Here is a 25,700-nt window from a genome sequence, read left to right as displayed (position 1 = left end):
TTGTGACAGTCCTTCTGAATGGTCCCACATACCGCACACTTGTTTTCCCTGCTATGAACATCTTACGTTAGGGTGGCACATTTGTTACGATGAATGACCAATATCGATTCACTATTATTAACTATAGTTTATACTTATTTTTTAGATTTCCTTACTTTTTACCTGATACTCCTTTTACTGTCCAAGGATCCCATCCACTCTATCTAGTCTTGTCTTTCTTTAGGCCTCTCTTGGCTGTGACAGTTTCTCAGACTTCCCTTGTTTCTGATGACCTTGACAGTTTTGAAGAGTATTGGTCAGGTACTTTGTAGATTGTCCCTCAATTAGGCCTCGTCTGATGTTTTTCCCAGAGTAGACTGGGATCATGGCTTGGGAAGGAAGACCCCAGGCGTAAAGTGCTATTTTCATCACATCATATCAAGTGATACACTATCACATGAGTAATCACTGTTAATGTTGACCTTGACCACCTGGCTATGTTGCCTCTTGTCAGATTTCTCCATTGTAATATACTCTCCCTGCCTCACCTTCCCCACTGTGCTTGGATGGATGTCACTATATACAGCCCACACTTCGGGAGTGGGAGACCACGCTCCCCCTTGGTGGTAGAGTCGTTACATGAACTATGTGGAAGTCTTCTCCATGGGAGATTTTCCCCCACTCCATCTATATTGATATATCTCAATATGGCATCATGGATATTGAATATATACATTGGATTATAATCCAGTATGACTTTATTTGCACATGCTTTTCCAGCTTTGGCCATTGGGAGCTCTTTCTGTGAGCTCCTATGTCCTTTTAACATACCTCTCCCCACCTCCCCCCCTCCATTATTTTGACATACCTCCCATTATTGTGGGAGTTTCTGTTTAGTTGCTTGCTTGTTTGCTTGTTTTTGAGCATTTCCTTACTTTCTGGCACTACTTGTATATTTCCTGCCCCAGATCTAGAATCAGCCATTTCCCCAAGGAGCCCAGTTTGTTTTATCAGGGAATGGTATTAGAAACCAAGGTGTGGGTGCTAGATGTGCTCATGGCTCCTGGGATGTCACTCCTAGGCCTTCTCAGTGACAGTGATGAAATACATGTGTGTATACTAACCCTCGTATACCCACTTGTGTATAAATATTTTTATACATATCCATCCGGATCTATATTAAGCTAACCGTGAATTCAGCGGATGTCCCAGCTATAATCCATTACCGCACTCCCACACTATTGAACAGGCTTATTTTTTCTGGCTACATTGATTGGCAAGAGGAGGTGATGAATGGTGAGGTCCAAAGGTCCACATGGGCAGAGAGCCGTGGCTGAGAACACTGGACTTTTCCCTGTGGGTACTGTGGTCTCGTGGCCACAGGCAGACAGAGACTCAGAGATGGGTCCTGCCTGGAGTGCGTGTAGACCAGGACGCCGTCACATGCACATCAGCCTTTGGTCATCTCTCCCTGGGCCTCTGTGCCCTTCCTGGCCCCTTGGCCTTCCTGGCCTCCTGCAGGACGCTTTCCCCATGTCACCCCTGCTGCATGCCCTCTCCTCCCACACTCCTGAGCCCCCTGGCCTTACCACATCAGAATATGTCCATCCCCCCTTTTTCGTTTTTTTAATTGAACTCTTGCGTGTCTGCCTCTCCTAAGTAGACCGAACCCTTGAGGGAAATCCTGTGTCACCTTAGCAGGGACTCACACAGCCCCCCAAAACCAGAGAAAGGGCTCAGCCATTCGGTTCGTGAGTTTGTCAGGGAACTAAAGCAGTGGACAAGACACATGTCCAGCTTTCTTAGAATTTGCGGCACACCGAAGGGGAATGAAGGCATTCATGTCCAGTGTGGGATGCCCTCCCTGCTTCCCTTTTCTGCCAGCTATCCCAAACTCATGTGTCTCCGGGGCCAGGCAGGCGATGGGAGTCAGTGGTGTGGGCCTGGTGGGATTGGTGGGGAACTGGACGGCACACGGGGCCGACGAGGAGCCGGGACACCTGGTGTGACTTACCGACCTGGCTGCCCGGCTCAGGTCGGTGTCCTGTCGGGTTGCCCAGGGTCTGTGCCTGAGCGGTTGTTTGTAAGCCTTTTGACTCTTGCCCCTGTGTGTGCCCAGTGTTGAGGGAGCAGTGACCAAGCAGTGACCAGCCCACGGCTTCTGATTCTAGCGCTGAAGCACTGCAGGCCCACTGTGGCCACATCTGATGGCTCCAGGGGGACCGGAAGCCTGGGAAGGTGGAGGGCCTTGCACCTTGCTATTCGCCCCTGTTCCTGACGTGGTGACGGGGGCAGCATTTGGTCTCAGGGCAATGGTGGCTTCCAGCTTGCACAGGTTCCTTTGGTCCCATCCTCCGGGAACCAGCCTCACTGGCTGTTCTCAGAGATGACACCCCCAGCCAAGAACCCCCCCACCCAGGGCCTGCCGGACTTCTCATCATCCCACTCTTCTGCCCCATCCCTAAGGGGGCGCGCTGCTCTACGCAGCTTCTATTTCTCGGATGCTTCAGGGTCCCCCTTTGGCCTTTTCAGTAAATGGCTCTTTAATCTGAAATTCTGCCTCTTCCGGGTCGAACCCTGATTAATGCACAAGGTGTATTTTTGTATTTCCCACTCCTGTCTCCTTCGCTCAACTGAGCTGGAAGCAGGTTTCCAAACTTGTGACCTCGAGGCCCCGAGTGGGCCCCCCCACCGCCCACCTGCGCCCTCTGTCACTCGCTGCTGGCTGTCTTCACCTCCTCCTGCCGCCGCCCACGACCACGGGCACTCCCGGGGGGCTCGCCGGTGGTCCGTCTCCACAGCCTGCTGAGCAGGGCGGGTGATGCTTCGGGTTTTCCGCCGCGGGCACCGGTCCCCAGGGTGCGCTGGGCTCCTCTGTGTCTGCAGGGGCGTGTGCCCGTGTGGGGTGGAAACAGCCTTGTCCAAACAGACTGGGGCAGTGCTGACGGGGAAGTGAGGCTGGCCTGGGGAGAAGACGTGGGCCGGGGCTTCTTGGGGAATTTCCTCTGTGCCATGACCCTGCAGAAGGCACGCTTCCTGCGACCCTTCCTGCTCCCCATGGCCGCTCACCGAGGAGTGTCTCCTTGACCCCGTTTCAGGGTCAGCTCTCCTCCCGTGATTTGCCCCTTGCCCCAATACCCTGGTCTGCATTCACCGTCCTGACGGGGCACGGTGACAGTCCTTTTGTCAATCCACTGCCGAGCCTGTACACGATATGTCTGGCTGGAGTCCTTGTCCCCCTTCAGGGGCATTGCGCTTGGTTATAAATCATGATATTCCTCGATAATACTCATTGAGTATGATCATGACGATGGTCAGCCGTAGCAAAATCTGGCCTTTGTATGTGCGTTCCATTTTCCTTATAGTGCTTTACACTTTACCTTCCTGATTCAGAGCATTCCAGAATGGGCTGTGTGGATTTTTTGGCGGTGTGTACTAGTTTGCCGGGGCTGCTGTAACAAAGGACCACTGGCTAGGTGGCTGAAAACAACAGAAGTTTATTCTCTCTCAGTTCTTCAGGTCAGAAGCCTGAAATCAAGGCATCAGCAGGACCGTGCGCCCTCTGAAGAGTCTAGGGAAGAGTCCTTCCTCTTCTCCGAGCTCCTGGTGGCATCTGGCAGTCCTTGGCCTTTGTTGGCTTGCGGCTGCATCTCTCCTGTCCCTGACTTAAGCCTCCCGTGGGCTTCTCTGTGGTGTCTCTGTATTCAGATTTCCCTTTTCTTGTAAGGATTAGGTCCACCCTAACCCAAGATGACTTCATCTTCACTTGACTACTTCTACAAAGACCCCATTATCAAATAAGCTCACATTCACAGGTACTGGGGGGTTAGGACTGTAACATACCTTTCTGGAGACACAGTTCAACCCAAAACAGGGCATAAGAAGAAAATGTTACAGCTCCTATTTTTATTTTATCCCCTTCTTAGAAAATGGCTTCGTTTTTGTATATTTTCTAATATTACAGGCATTTATGTGTATAAATGACAAACAAATACTTATGCAGAATTTGGGGGCTGTGCTCAAACACGAGTGATGAGGGCATACTCAAAAGAACACAGTAATCAGGCCATACTGTCTGATGTATAGACTGGCCAAGTCGCAGTCACCTTGGGCGGCCGTAACAAAATACCATAGACTGGGTGGCTTAAACAGCAGGAAATTTATTTTCTCGAAGTTGTGACACTGGGGAGTCCAAGATCAAGGTGCAGCTGATTCAATTTCTGGTGAAGAATCTGTTCCTGGCACGCAGATGGGCACCTTCTTTCTTCCTCGCGGAGAGAGAGAGAGAGAGTGCACAGGCTCTGTGGTGTCTCTTTGTCTAAGTAGACTAGTCCTCTTGGATCCGGGCTCCACCTTTATGACCTCATTTGTCCCTCATTACCTCCATAAAGACCTTGTCTCCAAATACAGTCACACTGGGGATTGGGACTTCAACATATGCATTTCCAGGGAGACACAATTCAGTCCATAGCAGGTCCCATCTTCTGGATTTTCTTATACAGTCCAGTGTCCTTGGCTCTTGTGAATTACAGAGAAAACCTGGAGCCTGGTTAGACCCCAACTTGAGTTCCAGCTACACCGGGTTTTTATCCTGGCATTTTCATCACTTTGTATTTTATTTTGTTTTAACATCAGTGCCTGGATGCCTTGGGCAAGTTAACCACCCTCTCTGAGCCTCCCTTTCCAAATACTAGCTGCCTCTCTCATTCCTCACTGTCCTCATGGGGATAATGCCTGCCTAGGGGGTTGTTGGGAAAGGGTAAGTGAGGTCACTAAGTGGGTGCTTAGTAGCTGCCAGCAGTCTTCCCTTCTGCCCACATCCAACCCTCCCCCCCGCCGCCTCTGCCCTGCAGCAATGGCTCGTTCGCCCCTGCCCCAGTGAGGCAGGGGGGCTGTGAGGGGTCACTGTAGGCACCACCCTCTCTGAGGCCTCCTGCACCCTGTCTGTCTCAGCCCTCTGCGTTATCATCACTGATGTCACTGTGGGGTATTGAACTGCCGTTTGGGTTTGTGTCCATGGATTTGTCTTGCCGCAGACTAGCTCGTAAAGCAGGGCTGTGGAGTCCAGCCAGCGTGTATACAGTAGGTGATCATGACCGAGAGTGTATTGGGGGGATCGTGTCGGGGAGCAGGGAGGGCTTTGGCCCCCGTGGCCGGTGCTTCCCCTTTCTCGCCCTTTCTTCATCTCAGGAGGTGGGAGGCAGCACGAACAAGCTCTGCTTTACCCCTCGCTGCGCACTGCCCAGGGCGCAGTCAGCAGGAAGCCGGGTCTCGGAAGTCGTAGAGAAGAGCCCCGGCAGCACCGCCACAGGAACACGGGCCCGCAGGTCGCATGACCCAGTGCGAGTCCTCAGCCTGTCCCTTACTGCTGGCAAGGACTTCGGCGAAATCCCAGTCTTCCCTTCTTGCAAAATGAAGCCAGTGATGGTGCCGGCCTCATCAGGTGGCTGTGGAGGGGAGGAGAGTGAGTGTCTGCGGGCCCTCAGCAGCTGCCTCTCCCCTCCCCTCGCTGTTGGACTCTGGCCCAGTTAACTTCCTCTCACCGAGTGTCTGCTCTTTGTTACCTGTAAAGGGAATAAAGCTTTTCTCACCGTTGTTATGAAATGTCCATAAAGTGATGTGAAGCGGGTTATAAAACACAACACAAAGGTTGGGAGTTAGCATTAGCAGGTTTGATTGGGAAACTTCATTACCACATCGGTATTGTTTGAGACTTGTTATCATGAAGTCAGGAGCTGAGGCCCAGTGGGCATTGGTGCAAATTCGAGCTCTTGAGTCCTTCCCCAGTAGCACATGAGTGTGGCATCCTGCAGCTACGTTAGAGCCCTTTTCCCTGGTATTTTTTTGTACATGTATAAGTGTACATGCCGTTGAGTCCTGCTTGGCCCGGAGTCCTGCTTGGCCCGGAGCCCTGCCCTTGTTAACCCTCCGAAAATACCTCCCTGGCCAGATGCACCCAGGCTCCTTGTTCTCTTGGCTCCTGCTTCCAGCATCTTGTCCCGGCTGACGCAGCCAGAGCCAGTTTCCTTAGCTCCTGCATCGGGTTCTGCAAGTTGTAGCGATGAATGTTGGCAAGAGAAAGTGGGTACTCTCCTGCAGTGCCCGGGGGGCCAGGGTGGCGATGAATCAGACCAACTTTGTTGAGGGAAGTTTTGGCAGGACCTCTTAATGTGTAGAGTGGGTGCACTTCTGATGAGTCGGGCCTGGAGAAACAATAAAACAAGTTGCGAACGATACTCCGGTGATGACATTGATAAAATGGCAGACCCTGGAAGAGAGCCTCACTGCTGGACCATGTCCCGCTCAGCAGTCACCAAGAAGAGTGAGCTGTCGTGTCCTCCCCAGTGCATCAGATCAGGAGGTACATGGTGTTGGTTTGTCCCATCCCTGAGGATATCGACCTTGATCACTTGATGGAGGTCAGCCTGGTGTCTGGCCGGTTTCTCCACTGTAAAGTTATTATTTTTCTCTTTATTATTAGTAAGTATCTTGTCTGGAGATACTTTGAAACTATGTTAATAGTGGGTTTCTCATCTTACTTGTACCTGACTAATTTTAGCACCCATCATTGATTATTTGCTTGAAACTGTTCAACTGTTGGTGCTTGCCGAACAGTTGTCTGTCTCATCGTTATTTCTGTATTTATCAATTGGGATTCTAATGTAAGGCAGAGCTTTCCTTTCTTTTCCACTCAAAAAAAATGGAACTATTCGTATTGGTTGGAACTCATGCATTTTTATTATATTGGTCACTATCGATAACAGCAATTATTTTTTTGCTCAGTTTTTTCTAGATCTGGCCACTGGGGCGCCCTTCATGTTGAGCTCTTTGTCCTTTTGACATCATTTTTTCAGCATTGCCTTACTTTTTGGCACCACAAGATGTTCTAGTCTCATCTTGTCTGTCCCTCCCCCAGCCCTGGAGTCAGCCACTCCTTCAGTGGGATTCTTGCCAGAAGCCCATACGCTCAAATTAATAATGAGGAAATAGCCGACAGAACCAAACTGAGGGACATTTCTACAAAATAGCTGCTCAGTACTCTTCAAAAATGAAAGACAAAGCAAGACTGAGGAATGATTCCAGGTTGAAGGAGACTAAAGGACACGGCAGGTAAATGCCATATGTGCCCCAGGATTGGATTCTGGGTTGGGAAAGACACTATTGGTAAAAATTAAGCAATAGTATCATGTTCATGTTAATTTCTTGATAAAATTTGGTAATTGTACTGTGGTTACACAAGACATCCATACTGAGAAATTGCAAGGCTATGGAAATTCACTATAGTTGTAAACTCTTTTTGGAAGTGTGGAATTGTTTTAAAGTGAAAAGTTAAAAAAAAAACAATTTAAGTACAAATAAGATAAATTTATAGATAATAATATGGAAAGGTGTCCATAATCAATTAATTGAAGAATAGTCGTACTTTTTGCAAAGAGTTAGCCCGCTTTTATAAAATCATACAGAACAATAGGGGCATACGCATATTCATCAACACATGGGAGAAATTCTGAGAAGGGTCTGTACTTTTTGTTAACAGACATTTCTGGGAACTGTGATTGGAAGGTGTGAGAAAGCGGGAGCTTTGACTTTGACTTTTTCTTTTTTTTAAACAAAGAGCATGTTTTACTACTAGAATGGAAGAGTCGTGAGCACATGGGTTGTGTGTGGGTGTGCTTCTGCACATGTGTGTTTAGTTCTGACAACCCCCATCCAACTCAGTCTCTGTTACATGTTCCTGCACACAGGGAGTGCCGAGCAAAAGGTCTTACCTAGTGAACACTCACCCATTTTTCAGTCCACTCTCCGCTTTCCTCCGTCTGATCCTTAACACATCTGTAGGTTGGAGATGCATGGGGGTGGGCGTGGGGCTGTAGTCCATGCTGGTTAACCATGAAACCAGCTGACTCATCTTACCTTTATCCAAGGAAACTGGCAATTGTTCATCCTTGAAAACTTTAGGGGAGAACTTGATTCCTAAGTGCATATTCTTCCAGTCTTCCCAGAAGAGTATAAATTATAAATTTGCCAAGTGACAGTCATCATATTTGCTCCTCTAAGGAGCAATGATTAGTTAAGTGGTGCTTGGTATCTCCAAACCCAGTTAATTAGTGAACCGTGATCAGTTCCTCCCAGGGACTTTTAATGATCACTAGGCTTTGTAGTTCATGTACAATTTCATTTACTTGGGTTTATGTTTATGTATAGGTTAGTTTTCGCGTTTTAGAGCCAATGCTTCTTGATTCAAGAAGGGAGAAGCAGGAACAAAAGTAACATCTCTTGAAGCTCTGCTGTGTACTATGAGCTATTACAAGTTGACTAATGTAATCTCCCCACTACTAGGTAACACTGTTCCAGTTTATCAAGGAGGAAACTGATGCAAAAAGGTGTGCCCTACAGGCTCTGGTGGGCTCACTGGATTAGTACCTGTCCCCTGCCCCATGCCTGTCCCTTACTCCTTTGGGGTTCATTCTCCAGAATGGTTTCTGTTTGTTTCCTTCTGCTCACTGGGCTGCCCCATGACTTCTTGCAGCTCCTAAATGCTGACCCCACTTTTGTGTTCTGCGTTCTTCGCCTTGTTCTGGCATGGCGCTTCCGTGGATGGTTCTCTTGGTAATTATTATAAATGATGGTGATGATAATAAAAATAGAATCTGTAAGTGTTTTTATGCAGCTCTCACTGTGCTGGACAAAATGCTGAGCACTCCCAGGCTTTATGTTGCAGCCACCCAATGAGGCTTAGGAGCTCACTGTGGGATGGGGGCCTGAAATCCACAGGTTTGTCTAGGAGTCAGAAGCTAAGTCCATTCTGTGTGTTCTTTTCATTTCAGCGTGCACTTAGATAGTTAAGCTCTAGCATTAGGTTTTTGCAAGCAAGTGAACACTGCCAAATTATTTCTCCCACAGCATTATAGCTGCATCTTCCCAGACATTATAAATATATGGTTGAACTAATATTCATACACATCACCACTTTATCAATGACATAAGCTAATAATGAAGTATCCCAATATTAAATTACGCAGCTGAAAAGCATATAAAATATTAGCTTTCTGCTTACTTCATTAGTAGAAAGTTTTGTTGTTTTTTTTTTCAACCAAAGGCTATGGAAAAGAAGGGGAAAAGTTCAGTCTTTGAACAAAAAGAATCATCATCTTCCAGTAAGTATGGTAAAAGAAATGACAAAATTTTCAGAAATTCTGTGATCAGAAATTGTTTTAGCTACAGTAAAACCATCACATAACAAAGTATCTCAGTCTTTTAAAACATTTGCTTCATTGAAGGGCCTATTCTTTATGTGCGTGTGTACACAGTTCTTTCTTGACCTGCAGTGGGATTATATCCACATAAAACTATCATTAAGTTGAAATATCTTAAGTAAAAAATGCATGTAATACACCTAACCTACCTACTGAACATCATAGCTTGTTTAGCCTACCTTAAACGTGCCTAGAACACTTGTATTAGCCTCTAATTGGGCAAAATCATCTAATGGACAGCCTGTTTGAGAAAGTGTTCAATATCTCATGTAATTTATTGACTACTGTACTGAAAGTGACAAACAGAATGGTTGTCAGTGTATCAGTTGTTGACCCTTGAGATTGCTGGCTGACTGGCGCTGGGGCAGCTACCCAGCACCACGAGAGAGGCTCATACCCGATGTCCCTAGCCCGGGAAAAGATCCAAATGCAAAATTCCAAGTACGCTTTCCACTCTATGCATATTGCTTTCACACCATCATAAAGTCAAAAAAATCATAAGTCAGACCATCATAAGTTGGGGACTGCCTATATGTGTATATATATTTTGAGAAATACATGTAAAAAAATCTAACACTGGGCAAATCTGACAAAAGCGACGGTTGTGCCCGTCCTGTTGTATTGTGCGTGGATGTGAGCAGTGTAAACATAGATATCCAGGCAAATGTCTTCAGTGTTTGAAATGACCAAGGGGAAGTCACACTGTCATCCCAATTCTATGTGAACTAAAAATATGTAATATTTTAGCATGAAATATTTTAATACTACATTAATGTTAGGATAAATATTAGTATAAAATGTTTTAGTATAAAAGTATGCTAAACCTAAAAACAAGTGTCGGGCTGGGTATTTTGGCACCCAGTCCTTTTAAATTTCTTGTCAGTAAGATTCTGGCATAGGAAGTAGAGTTGAGTAAGAACCATAGCTCAGTAAGGTATGATTTCAGGAAAGTCAACTGGAAAGGGAAAAGTGCTTCCAAGGCTGAACAGCGAGAATCTCTCCCTAAACGTTGGGGGAGACTGACAGGAACCCAGAAGGAGAAGTTACACTTTGTTCAAGCTGGTGCCCTGTAACTGCTTTTCTGGGCTCCGATGGAAGCTTCTTTGGACATCCTGCCCATCAAGGATGCACGGTGCTGATACCCTAAGCTGTGTCCTTTCTCAGCTGCCACGTCAAGTAGCTGAAGGCAGCCCCGGTTTACTGAATGCAGCAGTTGTCTCAGTGATCTTCACGTTGTGGCCTGGTCTTGCGAGCTGTGGAAGGTCTTCCTCCTTCATGACACTTGCATTGATGCTTGGGTGGGAGTCATCAGCCCTCCCCCAAGACCTGTGGTCCAGTGGGCAGCAACACAGGAGCCAGCTTCTTCAAATTCCATTTTTCCAGGATTGAACCTGTCACCGAGGCCTGAGATTTTGGTGGTGAGTCGTCATCAGAAGGCCAGTCCAGTCCTGTTTGCTCTCTGTCTGCACAAGAACGGTGTCACGGTGGTTTTGAGGGCTCAGCTCTCTGGGACCCCTGGGGCCCTTGGCTCTTCTTAATAATCAGGGATCTGGCATTTAGGAAGTCACGTGGCCATGCTTGAGCAAGTACCAATTAATTACCTCTGATGATAAAGGCTGACCTTGGAGAGGTCTTCGTTTTCGCTGTTATTTGATGAGATATGTCATTAAGCATCTACTTGGGGTGCGGCATTGTGCTCGGGACCAGGGGTGCAGAAGTCTGGCCTGACCCATCCCACCTGGAAGGATTGCATGTCTGTAGCAGAACACAGAATTCAGTTCTGTAGAGGCTGCTGGCGTGTCTGCTCTGCTCATGGCTGCATCTGCGGCTTGTAGCGGGGATCCTTGTAAGCGAGAGAAGGTGCTCAGTCAGTGGTGAATGAATGAGCGTCTCCTGATTTCAGCGCAGGACTCACCACCTCTATAATAAAAGCTAGTCGAAGGGCAGGGCTATGTTTTCTTCTTCCCTTGACCTCTTTGACTCTCTTCCTATCCCTGGCTTTTGGCCCATTCTTTCTGATGGTGCAAGGACCTCATGTGTAGATAGAGATCCTCTTTAGACCAGAAGTGTCTTGAGGGCAGGTAATTCCTACTTGTTTTCTCCACGGATATAACTAATGCTTTGTAGGCATTGTGGGTACTCAATGTCTGAAGAAGATTTGCTTCTGCTTAGCAAGAGGACCTTTTGGGGGGATGTGTTGTGGACTGAATCGTGTCCCCCTGCCCCCCAAATTCATATGGTGAAGTCCTAACCCCCAAGGTGATGGTATTTGGAGATGGACTCTTGGGGAGGTGATTGGGGGTAGATGGAGTCATGAGAGTGGGGCCCCAAGAGAAAAGCCTCAGAAGAACCTAAGCCTCTCAACACCTCGATCTTGGACTTCTGTTTCCAGAACTGTGAGAAAATAAATTTCTGTTGGTTAAGCCCACCCAGTCTCTAGTTTTTTGTTGTAGCAGCCCGAGCTGATGGAGACAGGGGACTCGCACTGCCCCAGCTTCCCACAGAAGGGGGTGGGGGGAGTTGGAGGGTGGAGGTAGACATTCATGATGGTTGTCTCCAATGAGAAATGCAGGAAGGATGACAGTAGCTCCAGTGTGTCTTATATGGCCCCAAAGATCAGAACTAAGAAGGAGAAGTGGAGAGAACAGGCAGACATCTCAACGGAGGAAAAGGAAATGGAGACCCTCTGGGTGGACTGAGTGGTCTCAGACAGCAGACATGGTCTCATTGCCGGTGAGATCCATGTAGAGGTCACACTGGACTGAGAGGGACTAGGGTGGGAGGAATTCGAGCATCCCACTGTGATGCGACCCTGTAAGGTCCCTGTAGACCCCAGAAGCCCATGAGCCCATGGTTAATCATTACACACAGGAACAATAGCCTCACCTTTGTAGAGCAGATTACAATTTCCAAAGCATATTCATACGTATTATGTCATTTGATTCATCTAACAACCTCTTGGTGGAAGCCCAGTACAACTTGATGAATGAGAGAATGAGTAGACGAGCCATTGCTGTGCTGTGGACCACCATAGAGGAACGTGCGCAGAGTAGTTTCTTGACTCCACAATAAAGGCCAAGCCAGGCTTGAACCCAGATCCCTGCTCTACCCACCACTCGACCCGACTTCCTCCAAGTTGGCAGTGGTAACGCTTTCTATTTAAGTGCTGTTTTTCTGGTTTTGTTTGTTTTTCAGCTTAGTGAATTCTTCAGCATCCATATCCCCTTTCATCATTGCAACATGCTTATTACCATTTTGCAGATGAGCAAACATGCTCAGAGAGTCGAGTGACTTTTGCAAGGTCTCCAGCTGCTACAGGGCAGAGCGTTAGGTTTGCAGGTGGTGGGCATCCTCCCCCGAGCACCTGTGGGGAGCCTCCCACCTTGGCACTGCTGAGCCCACCATTCTGGGCCACAGGCAGAGTTGACAGGGACCCTGTTTCAGGATATGGTCACAGGTGAATAAATGATTCGTCCAGGGAAATAGTCAAGCCATTCTTTCTTGTACTGACACCTGATTTCCAGCAACCTCTTGGCATTCCTCTTGCCAGAGCCCTGCTCCGGGATGGTAGTGGGTTTGCAGATGCCTCAGCCAGAGGTCCTCAGCCCTGTCTGCATGCCAGAGTCACCCAGGAGCGTGCAAAAAATACCGGTATCCAATTCCTGCACCCCCTTACCCCTCACCTTCTCAACTAGGCTCTAATTGGTCTGGGGAGGGATCTGGGCTTTGGTGTTTTTAGAAGTCTCTTCCAATGGTTGAGAATCAGCGAACTGGTGTTGCTGGGGGCACACCTGAGCCGTGCAGGTTCACTGGGGATTGTGATGAGGCATGAAGGCTGGTGTCTGCTCTGTGCCCAGGGTCTGCCTAGCCCAGTGCTGGTGGCTGTCTGCTTTGCAGGAGTGACTTCATTTCTCCTTCCCTCTGACTCTCCTGAGGTTGTGCTCTAGTGGGACACCATGTGAAGTCACACAACTCTCGTGTTTACTAGCTCTGTGACCTGGGGCCTGCCACCTTCTCTTCTCAGTGCCTCCACCCCTCTCTTCCTCTGTGGAATAATGATGCTAACGTCCTCATGAGACTCTGTGAGCATTCACTCTGGGGACCACGACTGGTCCATGAGACCGGTTGTTATCACTGTGGTAGCCGCAAGTTATGTGTGTGTATATAATGTTGCTGTTTCCTTCAGGGCACAGTTAGCCACTTTGTCCTGTGTGTAAGCCCAGCACCCATAGCTCTATCTGTATCTATTAGGGGATTATAATGTGTGTTTGTCTCTAATCGGATATATCTATTCCACAAATGATTATCAAGCACTTCCGGGTGCTGGGGAACGGACAAGAGAGACGCCGTCTCTGCTCCTTGGGGAATTTTGTCTTTGAAGGGGACAGATGATGAGCAAAGATTATAATTATGTGCAGGGGGATGCTATGGTGAGGCAGGCCGGGATGCTGTGGAATGTGTAACAAATCAAACGGTCCTAATTCATGTCTACTCGTTGTGGGGAGACTGCTCCTGCCAGAGCTAATGACTTCTCCATTATTGCTTTATTTTACACATCTGATGTCCTTGGACTCACTGTGATTCCTTACTTGTCCACCCTCAGTATTAATCTACAATCATCGCCTTGGGCTTAGGAAAAGCATTTTGTTCATTTTTATATTCCCAGGGTCTGTCCTTCCTTCCTTCCTTCCTTCTGTCCTCCCTCCCTCCCTTCCTCCCTTCCTTCCCTTGGTTCAGTTCAGTTCAGGCAACACACCCTGAGAACCTGTTCAAAATATGGGGCCACACAGATGAAAAGACCTTTACCTTCTTATGGGAAAGACAGACATACAAGTGCACATAGGTTTGGACCATCACGGCTGCTCTGAAGAATGGAATCTCACGGGACAGTGGGCCCTTGACAGTGTGTGGGTCGGAAGCATGTGTGTGTCTGTCAGCCAGCCCGGGTTTTCGGGCTGAGGACTTGTGTCTCACTTTGGTTTAGGTCACTGCCTGATGCACAGTAGGTCCACATCGAAAGCCTGGAGAGTAGCTAGACGGACGAAATACCTTTTCCCTGGGAATTGTCCTCAGCTCTGAGCAGAAGGTTAGCTAATGTTGTGAATCCACAAGCACCTTGGAGAGTCCTTCCTCATAGGAGCTGTCAGCGAAGGTCACTGTTTGTGACATCCTCAGCTTCTCATCACTGCTAGAAGCTGACTAATTGTGAGCAGGGAAGTGAGGGCCTCGAAATGCCCCCGTCTGCACATCTAGCTTCCCTGTCACAGCTAGTACTCATTTCTTCTTCGGCTTCTGTAAGGCAGCCCGGCCGTGTCTGGCCACGGGCAGTGCTCATAATAAACTGAACCCAGAGTACAGACTGGGGCTGGGGGGGGGAGGGCACGTGGTGGGTGGGAAGGATGGACTCTTTCAGCCCATTTCAAAGTCATAAGAAGGCTTTGAGAGTCGTTAGGTGTGTCTGCGACCACATTTGCTTTCTCTGCTTCCATTGGAAGTGAAATTCTGGATGGACCGAACCTGGCTAAGCAAAGGGAACGAGGACAGGGAAACTGATGACAAATGTGCCTTGGTTCTTTCTGGAGTGCTTTGTGCTTTTCATAGTGTTTTCCCTGAACCCTTCTTCATCTGGACTTTCAGAGCACTTAGAGAGCTCTTAGCTTGTCAGCAGCTGGGTCTTTCAGAAAGATCATAGGCTTTAGAAACCTTCTCAGCAACTAGTGGAAATCACACCTTACTAGCAGTGTAACCTTGTGAAGTTTAATCTACCACTGAGCCCCAGTTTTTTCATCCAACAAAGCCAAAAAAAACAAAAACAAAAAAAAACGGAGACTGTTCCATTGAGTAACTCTAGATGCTGTAACAAATAAACCTCAGTAATTTAGTAGCTCAGCACAAAAGATGCCCATTTCTTACAGACAAGCCCCCCAGGGATGTTCCTGGTCCGTGGGTGACATTTCTTCTGCAGCGATTGGAAGACTCAAGTGTGTTCCATGCTCTTGGTCTGCCATCCCTTCAGTGACCTTGAAATCTAACCTAGCTGGCAGAGGAGGGAAGGGAAGGTCGAGAAGGACACCCACTTCCTAAACACCTCGTCTGGAAGTGGCATCTAGTAACTGTCCTTGCATTCTTCTGGTGAGAGCTGGGCACATCATCCCTCCTTAGAAGCGAGCAGGTGAGAAATGTCGTCCCTGCCGAGGTGACCCCTCCCTGGGCGTAAGTGAGCTCTAGGAGGGGCACCGGTGAGCACTTCTGCCATAAATACCTTCCTTTAGTGTTGCAGAAGTGTAAGTTTGGGTTTATGAACACACCCGAGTATTGTGTGTACTACAAATTCTGCCCTTTATTATGTGTACTATTTCCCTCTACTCTTGTTTAACATAGCTTCACCTTACAGGTTAATGTATATTTTTCTTCACAGGCTACTTTGTAAACTCCTACGTTGGTGGCACGTTTGACATTTGGGGATGAGATCAGGGAGAGAGAGGTCGGGCTCTTTCCGTGTCTGTCGCAGTACTTTGCCAAAAACTGTTGATGGATTGACAAGTTCATGATGGTTCCTACGGGGCTGCGTGGCTACTTGCTTTTCCTTTCTAGCTGTTTCTACTGAGAACTCAGCAGAGTCTACAAGGGGGTTGGGTTCAATGTGTGGAAAGGGGTTTTTTGGAAGAGTGTGGTCAAGCATAGTGACAGTTCTCTGAGAAAGAAAAGGGGCATCTTCTTTGGAAGTTTCTCAAGAACAGCTCACCAGGTGCTCACAGGGGCCCAGGAGTCAAGTGCTTACTGTGCTGGCTCACTGAGTCCTCTCAACAACCCAAGGCAGGTACCGGGATGATCCCCATTCTCTAAGAGGATCGTGAGGTTCGGGTTCGTGGAGGGGAGCTTGGAGGGGAGCATAGGCCCTTCCTACTCTGCCCTGCTCTGGGCCTCACCATGGAGTAGGTGAAGGGGGGCATGGCAGATTCTGTGGTGGTGTCAAGTCACAGTCCCTGGCCCCCAGGAACTTGCGGTTTGGTGGGAACTAAGGTGGTGATAGGATGGATCCTGAAAGCAAGTATAGTTGAATCTCATTAGTTGCCATAGTTCTGTTGTATAAAGTGAAGGCAAGCATGGAGTTAGTGAATACCGAATCATTGCCCCAGGGGGAAATAGAGGGTCAGGGTCTGGGTGCCTCAAGCCACAACATTTTCGTTGACCAATCAATACATGACCTTGTTTTATGTGTGTTTCTATTCAAAGGCATCTTCTTCAATATGTATTGTTGATGCATTGGCATTGAACTCATGGCCAGCAGCACTGTATCTCAGGGTCTGAATGAAGCTTTTTCTCACACATATCTTTTCTCCAGAAGGCACATCACAGCCTCTGTGCTCGGGAACACTACACAGCATTCAGGCACTGGGCTTAGAGGCTCTTTTAAACAGCAAAACCACCAACAAAAGAAGCACAAAAATGAGGAAAATGTGGCACCACACAGACCTCAGAAGAGATAGTTCTTTACAGTACGAGAGCTGAAACCAGGAGCAGAGCGTCACCTTGTCCAGCCTCAGCTGGGAACATGCGAGTCAGACAACTCAAGTTTTTTTGCCGCTCTGGGAATATCTGAAAATGACTGGGAAATTGCCGTGTATTGGGGGTTCCAGATAAATTTTGGCGAGTAGGCAAATTCACAATACAGAATCCCGAGAGTAGTGAGGATTGTGCGTTGTAGTCAAGTGTGAGCCATAGAACCCTGGGGAGCTGCCACTCCAGCCAGTGGTCTTACGGAGGTTTCCAGAGCAGGCGAGGCCTTAGACCAGGGCCTGCAGACTGGTCTATGAGAATAGCCAGAGAGCAGATATTTAGGACCGTGTGGTCCGTGCGGTCTCCGTGGCAGCCACCCTGTGCCATCGCCACACAAAACCAGCCATGGACAATACTGTGCTCCCCATAAGGCTTTATTTTTGCACACTGAAATGTGAACTTCAGATAATCATCATGTGTCACAAAATGCTATTCTTACTCTGATTTTTTTTTTTTTCCTCCTGACCACTAAAAAAAATCTCCAAACCATTCTTAGGTCATGTGCCAAACACACGCAGGTGGTGGTCAGATTTGGCCCGAATGCCGTAGTTTGCCATTTCCTGCCTTAGACGCTACTAGGTAGGAATGCTTATTAATTATGAAAAACACAAAATAAGTCAGAAAAGGACAAAGGATAAAATTTAAAAGTTTACCTAAAATCCCAAGACCCAGGGATTTCCATAGACAGCACATAAATCCCCCTCATTGGCACACGTGGCCACACACATCCATTTGTGGTCCTGTAATTAATTTACCCCAGGAGAGTATGTGGTGGACCTCTCTCTGTGTTATTAAGGACAGCTCTCCATCATTCGTGTAATGGCTCACGGTCATCTTCCATAGCTGGATCATGATTTATGTTAACTTGTCCTTTGCTGGCATCTTTTAGATCACGTTCAGTTCTATTTGCTTGTTTGCTGTTACAAAGGATACAGAATGAATTCCACAGACTCACCACACAGCTGACGTTGTAAGGGAGACAAAGATGACTCCTACCATACATACCCTGCCCTCAGGATACTTTAATTCAGCAGGCCGCACAGGTGACACGAAGCGGTTATCCTGGCCCAGACAGGGGTGGTTTCCAGAAACAGAGCTCCAGTGCTCTGGGGCAACACCAACTTCTGCTTGGGTTCCCTTCTGCTTGGGTTCGAGAGCTTCAGAGAACTTCAGAAAGGGGGACTCAGAGATCTTCTGGTCATCGCCCCGCTGCCTGTAGGTGGAAAAACAGAGACTCAGGTTGAAGGAATTATGGAGAGTCAGAAACAAACTTAGTGGACCTCAAATCCGGGTGTCCCTGGCCTGAGTTAAGGCCTCGACCCTATTTCAAGCTCCCAGAGTGCTGTTTTTCCAAACGTTGTGGATGGATCTCTCCTGGGCCGTGCCAAAGAGACCTTCTCAGTGGTCCAGGGCTGTGGTGATGGTGGTGGGTGGGAGAGATGGTGGTGGGTTCATGAGACCCCAAACTTCCAGCCGTCTAGTTCATGATACAGTAAGAATGTGCTAGCTGCGTCCCCCTTCACTTTTTAGCATGAGCAGATAAAACCTGGACACCAACTCCCTCACTTACGTTGGGAGCCATCCACAGCCCGTTACCCGTCAGACAGGAGCTGGGTGACGAGTGTTCTCATTTCTCCATGTTGGGGATGATGCTGCTCCTGACCAAGCTGCAGGTATAACAATCATATGAGATTAACCTAACAATCAAAAATAGGTAGAATTTTGGGGGCGCCTGGTGGCTCAGTCGTTAAGCGTCTGCCTTTGGCTCAGGTCATGATCCCAGCGTCCTGGGATCGAGCCCCGCATCGGGCTCCCTGCTCTGCGGGAAGCCTGCTTCTCCCTCTCCCACTCCTCCTGCTTGTGTTCCCTCTCTCGCTGTGTCTCTCTCTGTCAAATAAATGAGTGAAATCTTTAAAAAAAAAAAAAATAGGTAGAATTTTTTTTTCAGTTACTTTTCAGAATCCCGTTGTGCTTATGCACAAAGATGTTGGCCGTAGTGGTATTTATAACAGCGAAAAATCAGAAACGGCTTTAATGTCACAGAATATGGGAGTGGCCGAAGGAACGGTAGCATGTACAGAGAATTCATGATCCCACCACTTAAGCATCACAGTGATGGTTTAGAAGGGCCACCTTCTGGGAAGGAAGGGCAGGATGCAAATCGTTTACATGGCACGATGGTATGATAAGGAAAGACAGAAGTGCTATAAACATTCAGATAAAGTGGCCCGCGGATCGGCAGTCCCATCACGATCAGCTCTTGTACGCCAGGCAGCTGGAGTGATATTCTGCATGTTCACTGTGCTGAGAGGTCACAGAGGGAGAGGGCCCCGGGGGGAAGAGGCCAAAAGGTTCCAGGTCGAGAACTCTGCTCCAGGTGGTGACAGCAGTGAAATGAGGCTAAGTCAGGGAGTGTCTGCTTCGGGGAGCCTGGGCTAGTCTTCCACCGGGCCTCCGTCTAGCCTGCTGGGCAGAAGCCCCCCTTCCCACCTCCGCGCCCTGTGGGCTACGATGAGTGTGTTAGTTACCCAGGACATTACACATGAGAAAGCCTCACACCGGCTGGGCGACGAGTTGGTGTTGCCTTCTGCAGTTCAGCCCCCCACTTCCACACACACACACACACACACACACACACACACGCACCCGCAGGAACATTCCCTGGCTGTGACGGCACAGGGGGAAGGGCTGGCCAGGGGAAGCAGAGCTGGCGGGCCCCGGAGAAGCTCTCCTAGCTCCCTGACGATCCGAGGATGATTCATAATGATTGTAGCAGATGAGGCACGGGGTCCGTGGCTCAGACTGCAGCTGATGGAGGTCTTTTCCCAAGGAAGCGTGCCCAGCCTCCCAGAGGGCCGCCCCCCCTGCCGCCCCCTGGCTGTCTGGCTGGCCTGGGCCACCCAGTTCCCAGCAGCGCCGTCAGTGATGAGCGGCGCATTATCGTGGGGCGGTGGTTCCTGTCCTCCTGCGAACGTCAGAGCCCACTGCGGCTGCAGGATGATGCTGGAGCCGCCTCCATGGCGGGAGAGCCCTGAAAAATGGGGATCACAGCAAGCTGGGGTGTGTCTTAATGTTCATTATTTATATATCTGGAAGATAATGAAAAGATGTGAAAAAGGTGGTAATTGCACCAATTTGAAAAATTAATAATCTAAGGAAGGAAAAGTGGCCAACACCACTGTGAAACGCATCCCACCTCTTCCTGAGATAATCCCTATTATCAGTTTGGTCATTTATGCAAACCCAGTGGTGTGCAACTCAGCCTCTCAGGAAGGAAAAAAAAGCCCTGAATTGTAGGTTTGCTGACTTCAGTGGTGAAATCCCACCATGGCCAATTTCAGGCTACTAAAGGTTTAAAAAATCCAGTGTACATGATTCTTGAATCTATAACTGTTGGCTTCTGTAAACGCGTGCATGGTCACAAGCGATCACTTTCTTTTTTGGGGGGTGAGGGGAGGAAATTGGAAACCCGTTACGCATAGTGGTCTGCATGTCATTTTCATTTCCTGTGTCACATACCTCTTCCTCGACCAGTGCATGCAGATTCACTTTGCTCATTTCCCTTGCATAGTGGGGTTTCCATGAAGGTGCACTGTGTTGCTTCTGGAAGGTTCTTTGCAGATTCATGCCACCAGGAGAGGGGAGGGTGACGGCAGTTCTTAGCCTTCAGGGAGGCTGGCTCCTGCAACACTGGCCACATCTTGGAGACTTCCCACCTCCCCTAAACGTACTATTCTAATCATCTGCAGGCTAACCACCTCTCATAGTGACACTTCCCTTCACTCTCGCTCATCTTCAGGGTCCATTGGATAATCTCATTTTTCTTCTAGGGAGCCTTTCCTGATGTTCCTCTCTTCCCCATGCCGGCTCTCCGAGGCTAGGTAATGTGCCTCTTCCCAGTTCCTTAGAACGCAGGGCTCCCATCTATGACGGTGGTGATTGTGGTTATTTATTGTGTGATGTCTACAGGGTTCCTGTAGAGAAGCAGAGAAGCTCTGCCAGGCAGAAGAGCCTCCCCTCCCCCCGCCCAATACCTCGGGCTATGCCTATGAAATTGCTACTTTCCCTGGCAGAAGGGACTTTGCAGGTGGAATTAAGGTGACCCATCAGTGGGCCTCTATGGAGATTATTCTGGATGATGCAGAGAGAACTTTCTTTGATTGGGATCAGAGCGATCCCCTCAAAGAGGAATCCGAGAGACTCCCAGTGTGAGGAAGGTTTGGTGTGCGGCCGGTTCCCACATGTGGGGGCGCAGGTGCGAGGACTGGAGGCAGAAGGGTGGCCCCTGCTGACTGCCAGCAAGGAAACGGGCCCTCAGTCCTAAACCACAGGGAACCAAATTCATCCAAGGGCATAGATGAGTGAGCTTGGAAGAGGGTCCTCCCCACAGTCCCCTAATTAGAGCCAACACTTTGGATCTAGCCCACAAAAGCTGGGACGGAGAACCCAGCTGAGCCAAATCGCACGCCTGACGTGGAGACTGAGACAGTCAGTGTGTGAGTGCTGTTTGAAGCCACCGTGTCTATTTGTTACTGCAGCTGTAGAAAGTTCATGCAGACTCACAGGTTCCAGGCCCTTCTGTTCTGACTTCCCGAGTGTGGGCCCCTCCCCAGGAGAGTCCCTGGTGTGTGTCTTCCTCCAGGCCCCAGCCCCGTTCCCCTGGGCTCCCCTGAGTGAGGGGATTCCACCATCTGACGAACCCTTCACTTGGTGGATTTTCCACCACAATGTGGCATTCAGCTCCTGATGTCAGACCCCCTGATGCTGCTCTCTAAACCTCCTAAGGGGTCTCCCCAACTCTGGACCTGCCTCTGCCCACCCGTCCTTCACAGTGCTGTCCGATGCGCCTTCGGGAGCACGGCTTTGCCCCGGTGGCAGGCCTCCCTGGGCGTCCTCTTCCCACTGAGTCAAATGCAAACCCCTTGGCTGAGAAGTCACATGCCTCTGCAGCCTGCTTCACCAGGACTCCCTCTGTGCGCCTGCCTCCTCATCTTGCCCCAGCTGCCCCAGCTGTCCCAGTCCTGCAGGGCCCGGCTCAGGGGCCAGCACATCCCTGCAGCCTCGGTGGCATCCCCAGAGGCCCTGCCATGAAGCCGTGTGGTGCACGTGGGCCGGCCCCCACCAGACTGTACCTGCCGTGGTCGGGCCTTTCTCCCTGCTCCTCATGCGGAGTGCCACGGACACGACACCTGTCACCCGCGCTCGCCACCCAGTCGTGGGATGCCTAGTATGAAGGGGAAGGGCAATAGGACATTGAGGGCATGCCCACCATATTAGGCAGAGTGCAGTTGCTCATTAAAATACCTCTTAAATGACTGTTCCGTGGACTCATTTTGTACTATTTTAAAAGGGATATCTCGAAGATCATAAACCATCTCAGAAGTATTTTTACCACACTCTTTCCAAAACAGCATTTATGTTTGCAGGAGCTACTTATAGTGAGTCTGGAGATGGCCCAAACATTGCTGAATAATATTTTACTGTTTATAACATAATATCACTGTCACTGATTTTATAATAGCGAAGACATAGTGGCTGTGTATAGATCATCTTTGATTAGATTATTTAATAATTACAACAATGCTCTGAGCTGGGACTTTAGTATTCACATTTTATGGATGAAGAAGCAGGCACAGAGAGAGAAAGTGAGTTACTCAAGGTCACACAGCTGGCTAGGAGTAGGGCCCAATTTCCCAGAGCAGTTTGGCTCTAGAGCCTTCAGCATCTTCAGCATCTTCAGCGTCTTGCCGCCTAAGCTTGCCACCTCTCTCTACAGCTACCATTTTGTTCCACTCATCAGAGGGAGAACAACCCTCTTTTCCTGGGCGAATATCATGAACATTATTGCTGGAGTTCGCTGATTCTTACGATTTTTAACCTTTCACATATGCAGCAGGGCTTTACCAATTTAAAGGCTTTCCTCCCCATTCTCATGTTGAATAATCACAGGGATGTGAGGCTGGTGGCTGTGGCAAGAATGATGTCCCAAGGGGCGCCTGGGTGGCTCAGTCATTAAGCGTCTGCCTTCGGCTCAGGTCATGGTCCCAGGGTCCTGGGATCGAGTCCCGCATCGGGCTCCTTGCTCCGCAGGAAGCCTGCTTCTCCCTCTCCCGCTCCCCCTGCTTGTGTTCCCTCTCAGGCTGTGTCTCTGTCTGTCAAATAAATAAATAAATTCTTTAAAAAAAAAAAAAAAGAATGATGTCCCAAGTGAAATGACCAGGTGTGAAGCTGTAAGCTCACGGAACCCCACTGAATCCCCTGGGTGCAGATTCCCCAGGACTCCTCATCCTCAGTCCAGTAACCCTTCTTGCACAAGGTCCCCACACCAGATGGACAGTCGTCCTAGGCCCCTTGAGGTCCTTGAGCAGGCCCGAATTGGAAGTACTATTTTGGAATTTCATTTTCAGTATGTTAGATTTTCCATTTTCTCCAAGCTGGGGAAACATGGAGTAGGAAGGAAAAAAATAAAAAAACAAAAAACAAAACTTTTCCTTATCCCATCCTAGGGAAGCTTGCCAAAGAGTGCGTCCTGTCAGCTGCTGGCTGGATGCCCGTCCCCATCCACGAAAGCCACGTCCGCAGAGAAGGTTCTGGGGAGCCAGAGCCAGCGCACAGCCTGGGGGCCTCCCTAGCAGCCCGGGCATTTTCTGCAAGCAGCCGACCCCTCTTTGGAATGTGCCTTCAAAAACAGCATCTCCTTGGCTCCGGAACGCCCCTTTGCTGGGAAGTAGCATATTTCCTATTCCCAGTTCGAACACCACCCCCCCCCCAACCATTACTTATAATAACTATACAGGAAGTTCCTTTCCCTCCAGTAAAGATGGTCATCACATTTTTCAGGCTGGATGTTAACATTTTGTTCAGTCCCGAAGGGCCTTGACATAGGCACATGAATCACACTTCAGAGAAGGTGAGAGATCATGCTCTATCTAGACTAGACGAGACTGAAGTTCAAGTACAGTCCTGGCCCATGGACTGGCTCTGTGGCCATGGGCAAGTTGCTTAACCTCTCTGAGGCTCCTTCAGTTCCTTGTCTGCAAAAGTGGGGCGGGGGGTGGCAGGAAGACGTAGTCCTAGCAAGGCTGTGGAGACCCAAGGAGGGCATGTTCCTTGCCTGGGTGCACACAGTAGGTCCCGGGGTAGCCGCCTACCTCGTGGCGCCCCCTTTTAGGTGGGTGGTTGGCGGGAAGGGTAGTGGAGACCAACATGAGGAGGTGGGCAGAAAAAAATGAGGTAATGTAAGCCATTTGCCGTCGCAAAGGCATCAGGGAAAGGACTTAATGATCTTAACAGTTTTGCTCTAAGGTATTGGGGTCACAAGGCAAGTTCAGGAACTTGACTCCCATCTTTATAAGGGCGCTCACGGGCTCGGCTGGAGCGTCAGGTGGCGGGCAGCACCCCCAGGTGGGATTAATGCTCCTGCGTGTCCTGCCAGGGGGTGAGAACGTGGACCCTGGGGTCCGAATGTCTGCTGACACATCTGGACACCACAACTTACTAGCTCTGGGACTTCGGGCACTTCAACTTCTCTAAGTTCTCTGTGCCTTATTTTTCTCACCGGAAAAAGATTAGCGATAAACAGCCCCTGCCTCCAATTATGGAGAGACGGAGATGCGGCGCTGTGCGCGGAGCCCAGAAACTGCTCGCCGCGTCAAGTGTGAACACCATCAGTTGCTCTAATTGCAGACCCGCCTCTCATTCGGCATCACTTGCATGTGATGAGTATGTGCGGCATGTGTGTGCATGCATGCATGCGTTACATGCACTCCTAGGTTTCCGCACTAGCACATGAGTGCCCCGTGGCCTTGGGCGCACGGGGTCTCTGTAGGGCATGGGGTGATTTGACAGTCACGCTCCTTCATCCATCTTGGGGAAAAGGGGTTCAAAGTGTGATCCGAGGAGTAACTGTATCAGAGTCTCCTGGGGACGTTTATGAAAAATATCAGCTCCTGAGCCCCAGCCCAGAACCACTGAATCTGATGTTGGAAATCAGCTCCGATCCCTGTTTGGCCTTTTCTTTCTGGTCTCCAGCCAGCAGAGACAGCGCTGCAGACCCTGTGCAGAGGTGGTTTAGGCTGCGTGTTCTCCTTATCCCCAGTAAAATGAGGACATTTTGGGGTGGGGAGCAGGGGAGGACAATTAACATGGAGCCTTTGCTTGACCTTTATCCTGGGTTTATGGAGGTTGGAAGATTGCGTTCCTTTCTGTGGGACTGCGTAATTCACACACTCTTTCCCCCAAATAGGGCTGCCAGTTGATTCCAGCTGTTTTAACTAACTCCTTGCTGTTTGCTCTCATTCTCTATGGGGTAAAGAAGAGAGTTTGGGGGGCGCCTGGGGGGCTCCATCGGTTAAGCATCTGCCTTCCGCTCAAGTCATGATCCCAGAGTCCTGGGATCGAGCCCCGCATCAGACTCCCTGCTCACTGGGGAGCCTGCTTCTCCCTCTGCCTGCCGCCCCCTGCTTGTGCTCTCTCTGACTATCTCTCTCTTTCTCTTAATAAAATCTTAAAAAAAAGAAGAAGAGGAGAATTTGGTCACCAGACCTGTGTTACTTCTCCGCCCGCAAGCCCGTTCTTGGGCGAAGCCGGTACTCTGCACACCCCGCGGGCCATCCGAACCTCGGACGCACGATGTCTCCCCTGGCGGGGCCTCACTGCAGCAGCAGGCTGGCTCTCCGGGCGTTGCAAACTATCCGTGACATAATTCTGTGTCTCCTCCCTTTAAGGCGGTGGTGAGTGGATTGCGCGAATGGCCCCAACTCTTACCCCATGCCCTGTATCTCTGATGCTGGGCTCGATTTTGTGACTTGCTTTTGCCCAACGCAAGCAGATTCAGATACACTGCAAAGAGTTCTGAAGAAGCATTTGCATTTACACTGTCGGACCTCCGTCCCCACCAAGAGA

General features: G+C 49.2%; 1 protein-coding gene and 1 long non-coding RNA gene across 7 annotated transcripts in view; both read left to right on the top strand.

Moving 5' to 3' along the window:
• LOC118530831 (uncharacterized) overlaps positions 1-25,700 on the top strand; it is a 250,586-nt gene that overhangs the window by 151,281 nt on the left and 73,605 nt on the right. The window lies entirely within an intron of this gene.
• Positions 4,897-5,574, top strand: LOC118530832 (uncharacterized). The gene is made up of 2 exons (XR_004914841.2): positions 4,897-5,061; positions 5,170-5,574. It is a non-coding gene; the product is annotated as an uncharacterized LOC118530832 (long non-coding RNA).

The sequence above is a fragment of the Halichoerus grypus genome, chromosome 5, assembly GCF_964656455.1.
Source record: "Halichoerus grypus chromosome 5, mHalGry1.hap1.1, whole genome shotgun sequence".
In the NCBI taxonomy this organism is placed as follows: Eukaryota; Metazoa; Chordata; class Mammalia; order Carnivora; family Phocidae; genus Halichoerus; species Halichoerus grypus.
The sequence above is the reverse complement of the archived record's forward strand: the minus strand, read 5'-3'. Positions and strand labels throughout refer to the sequence as shown.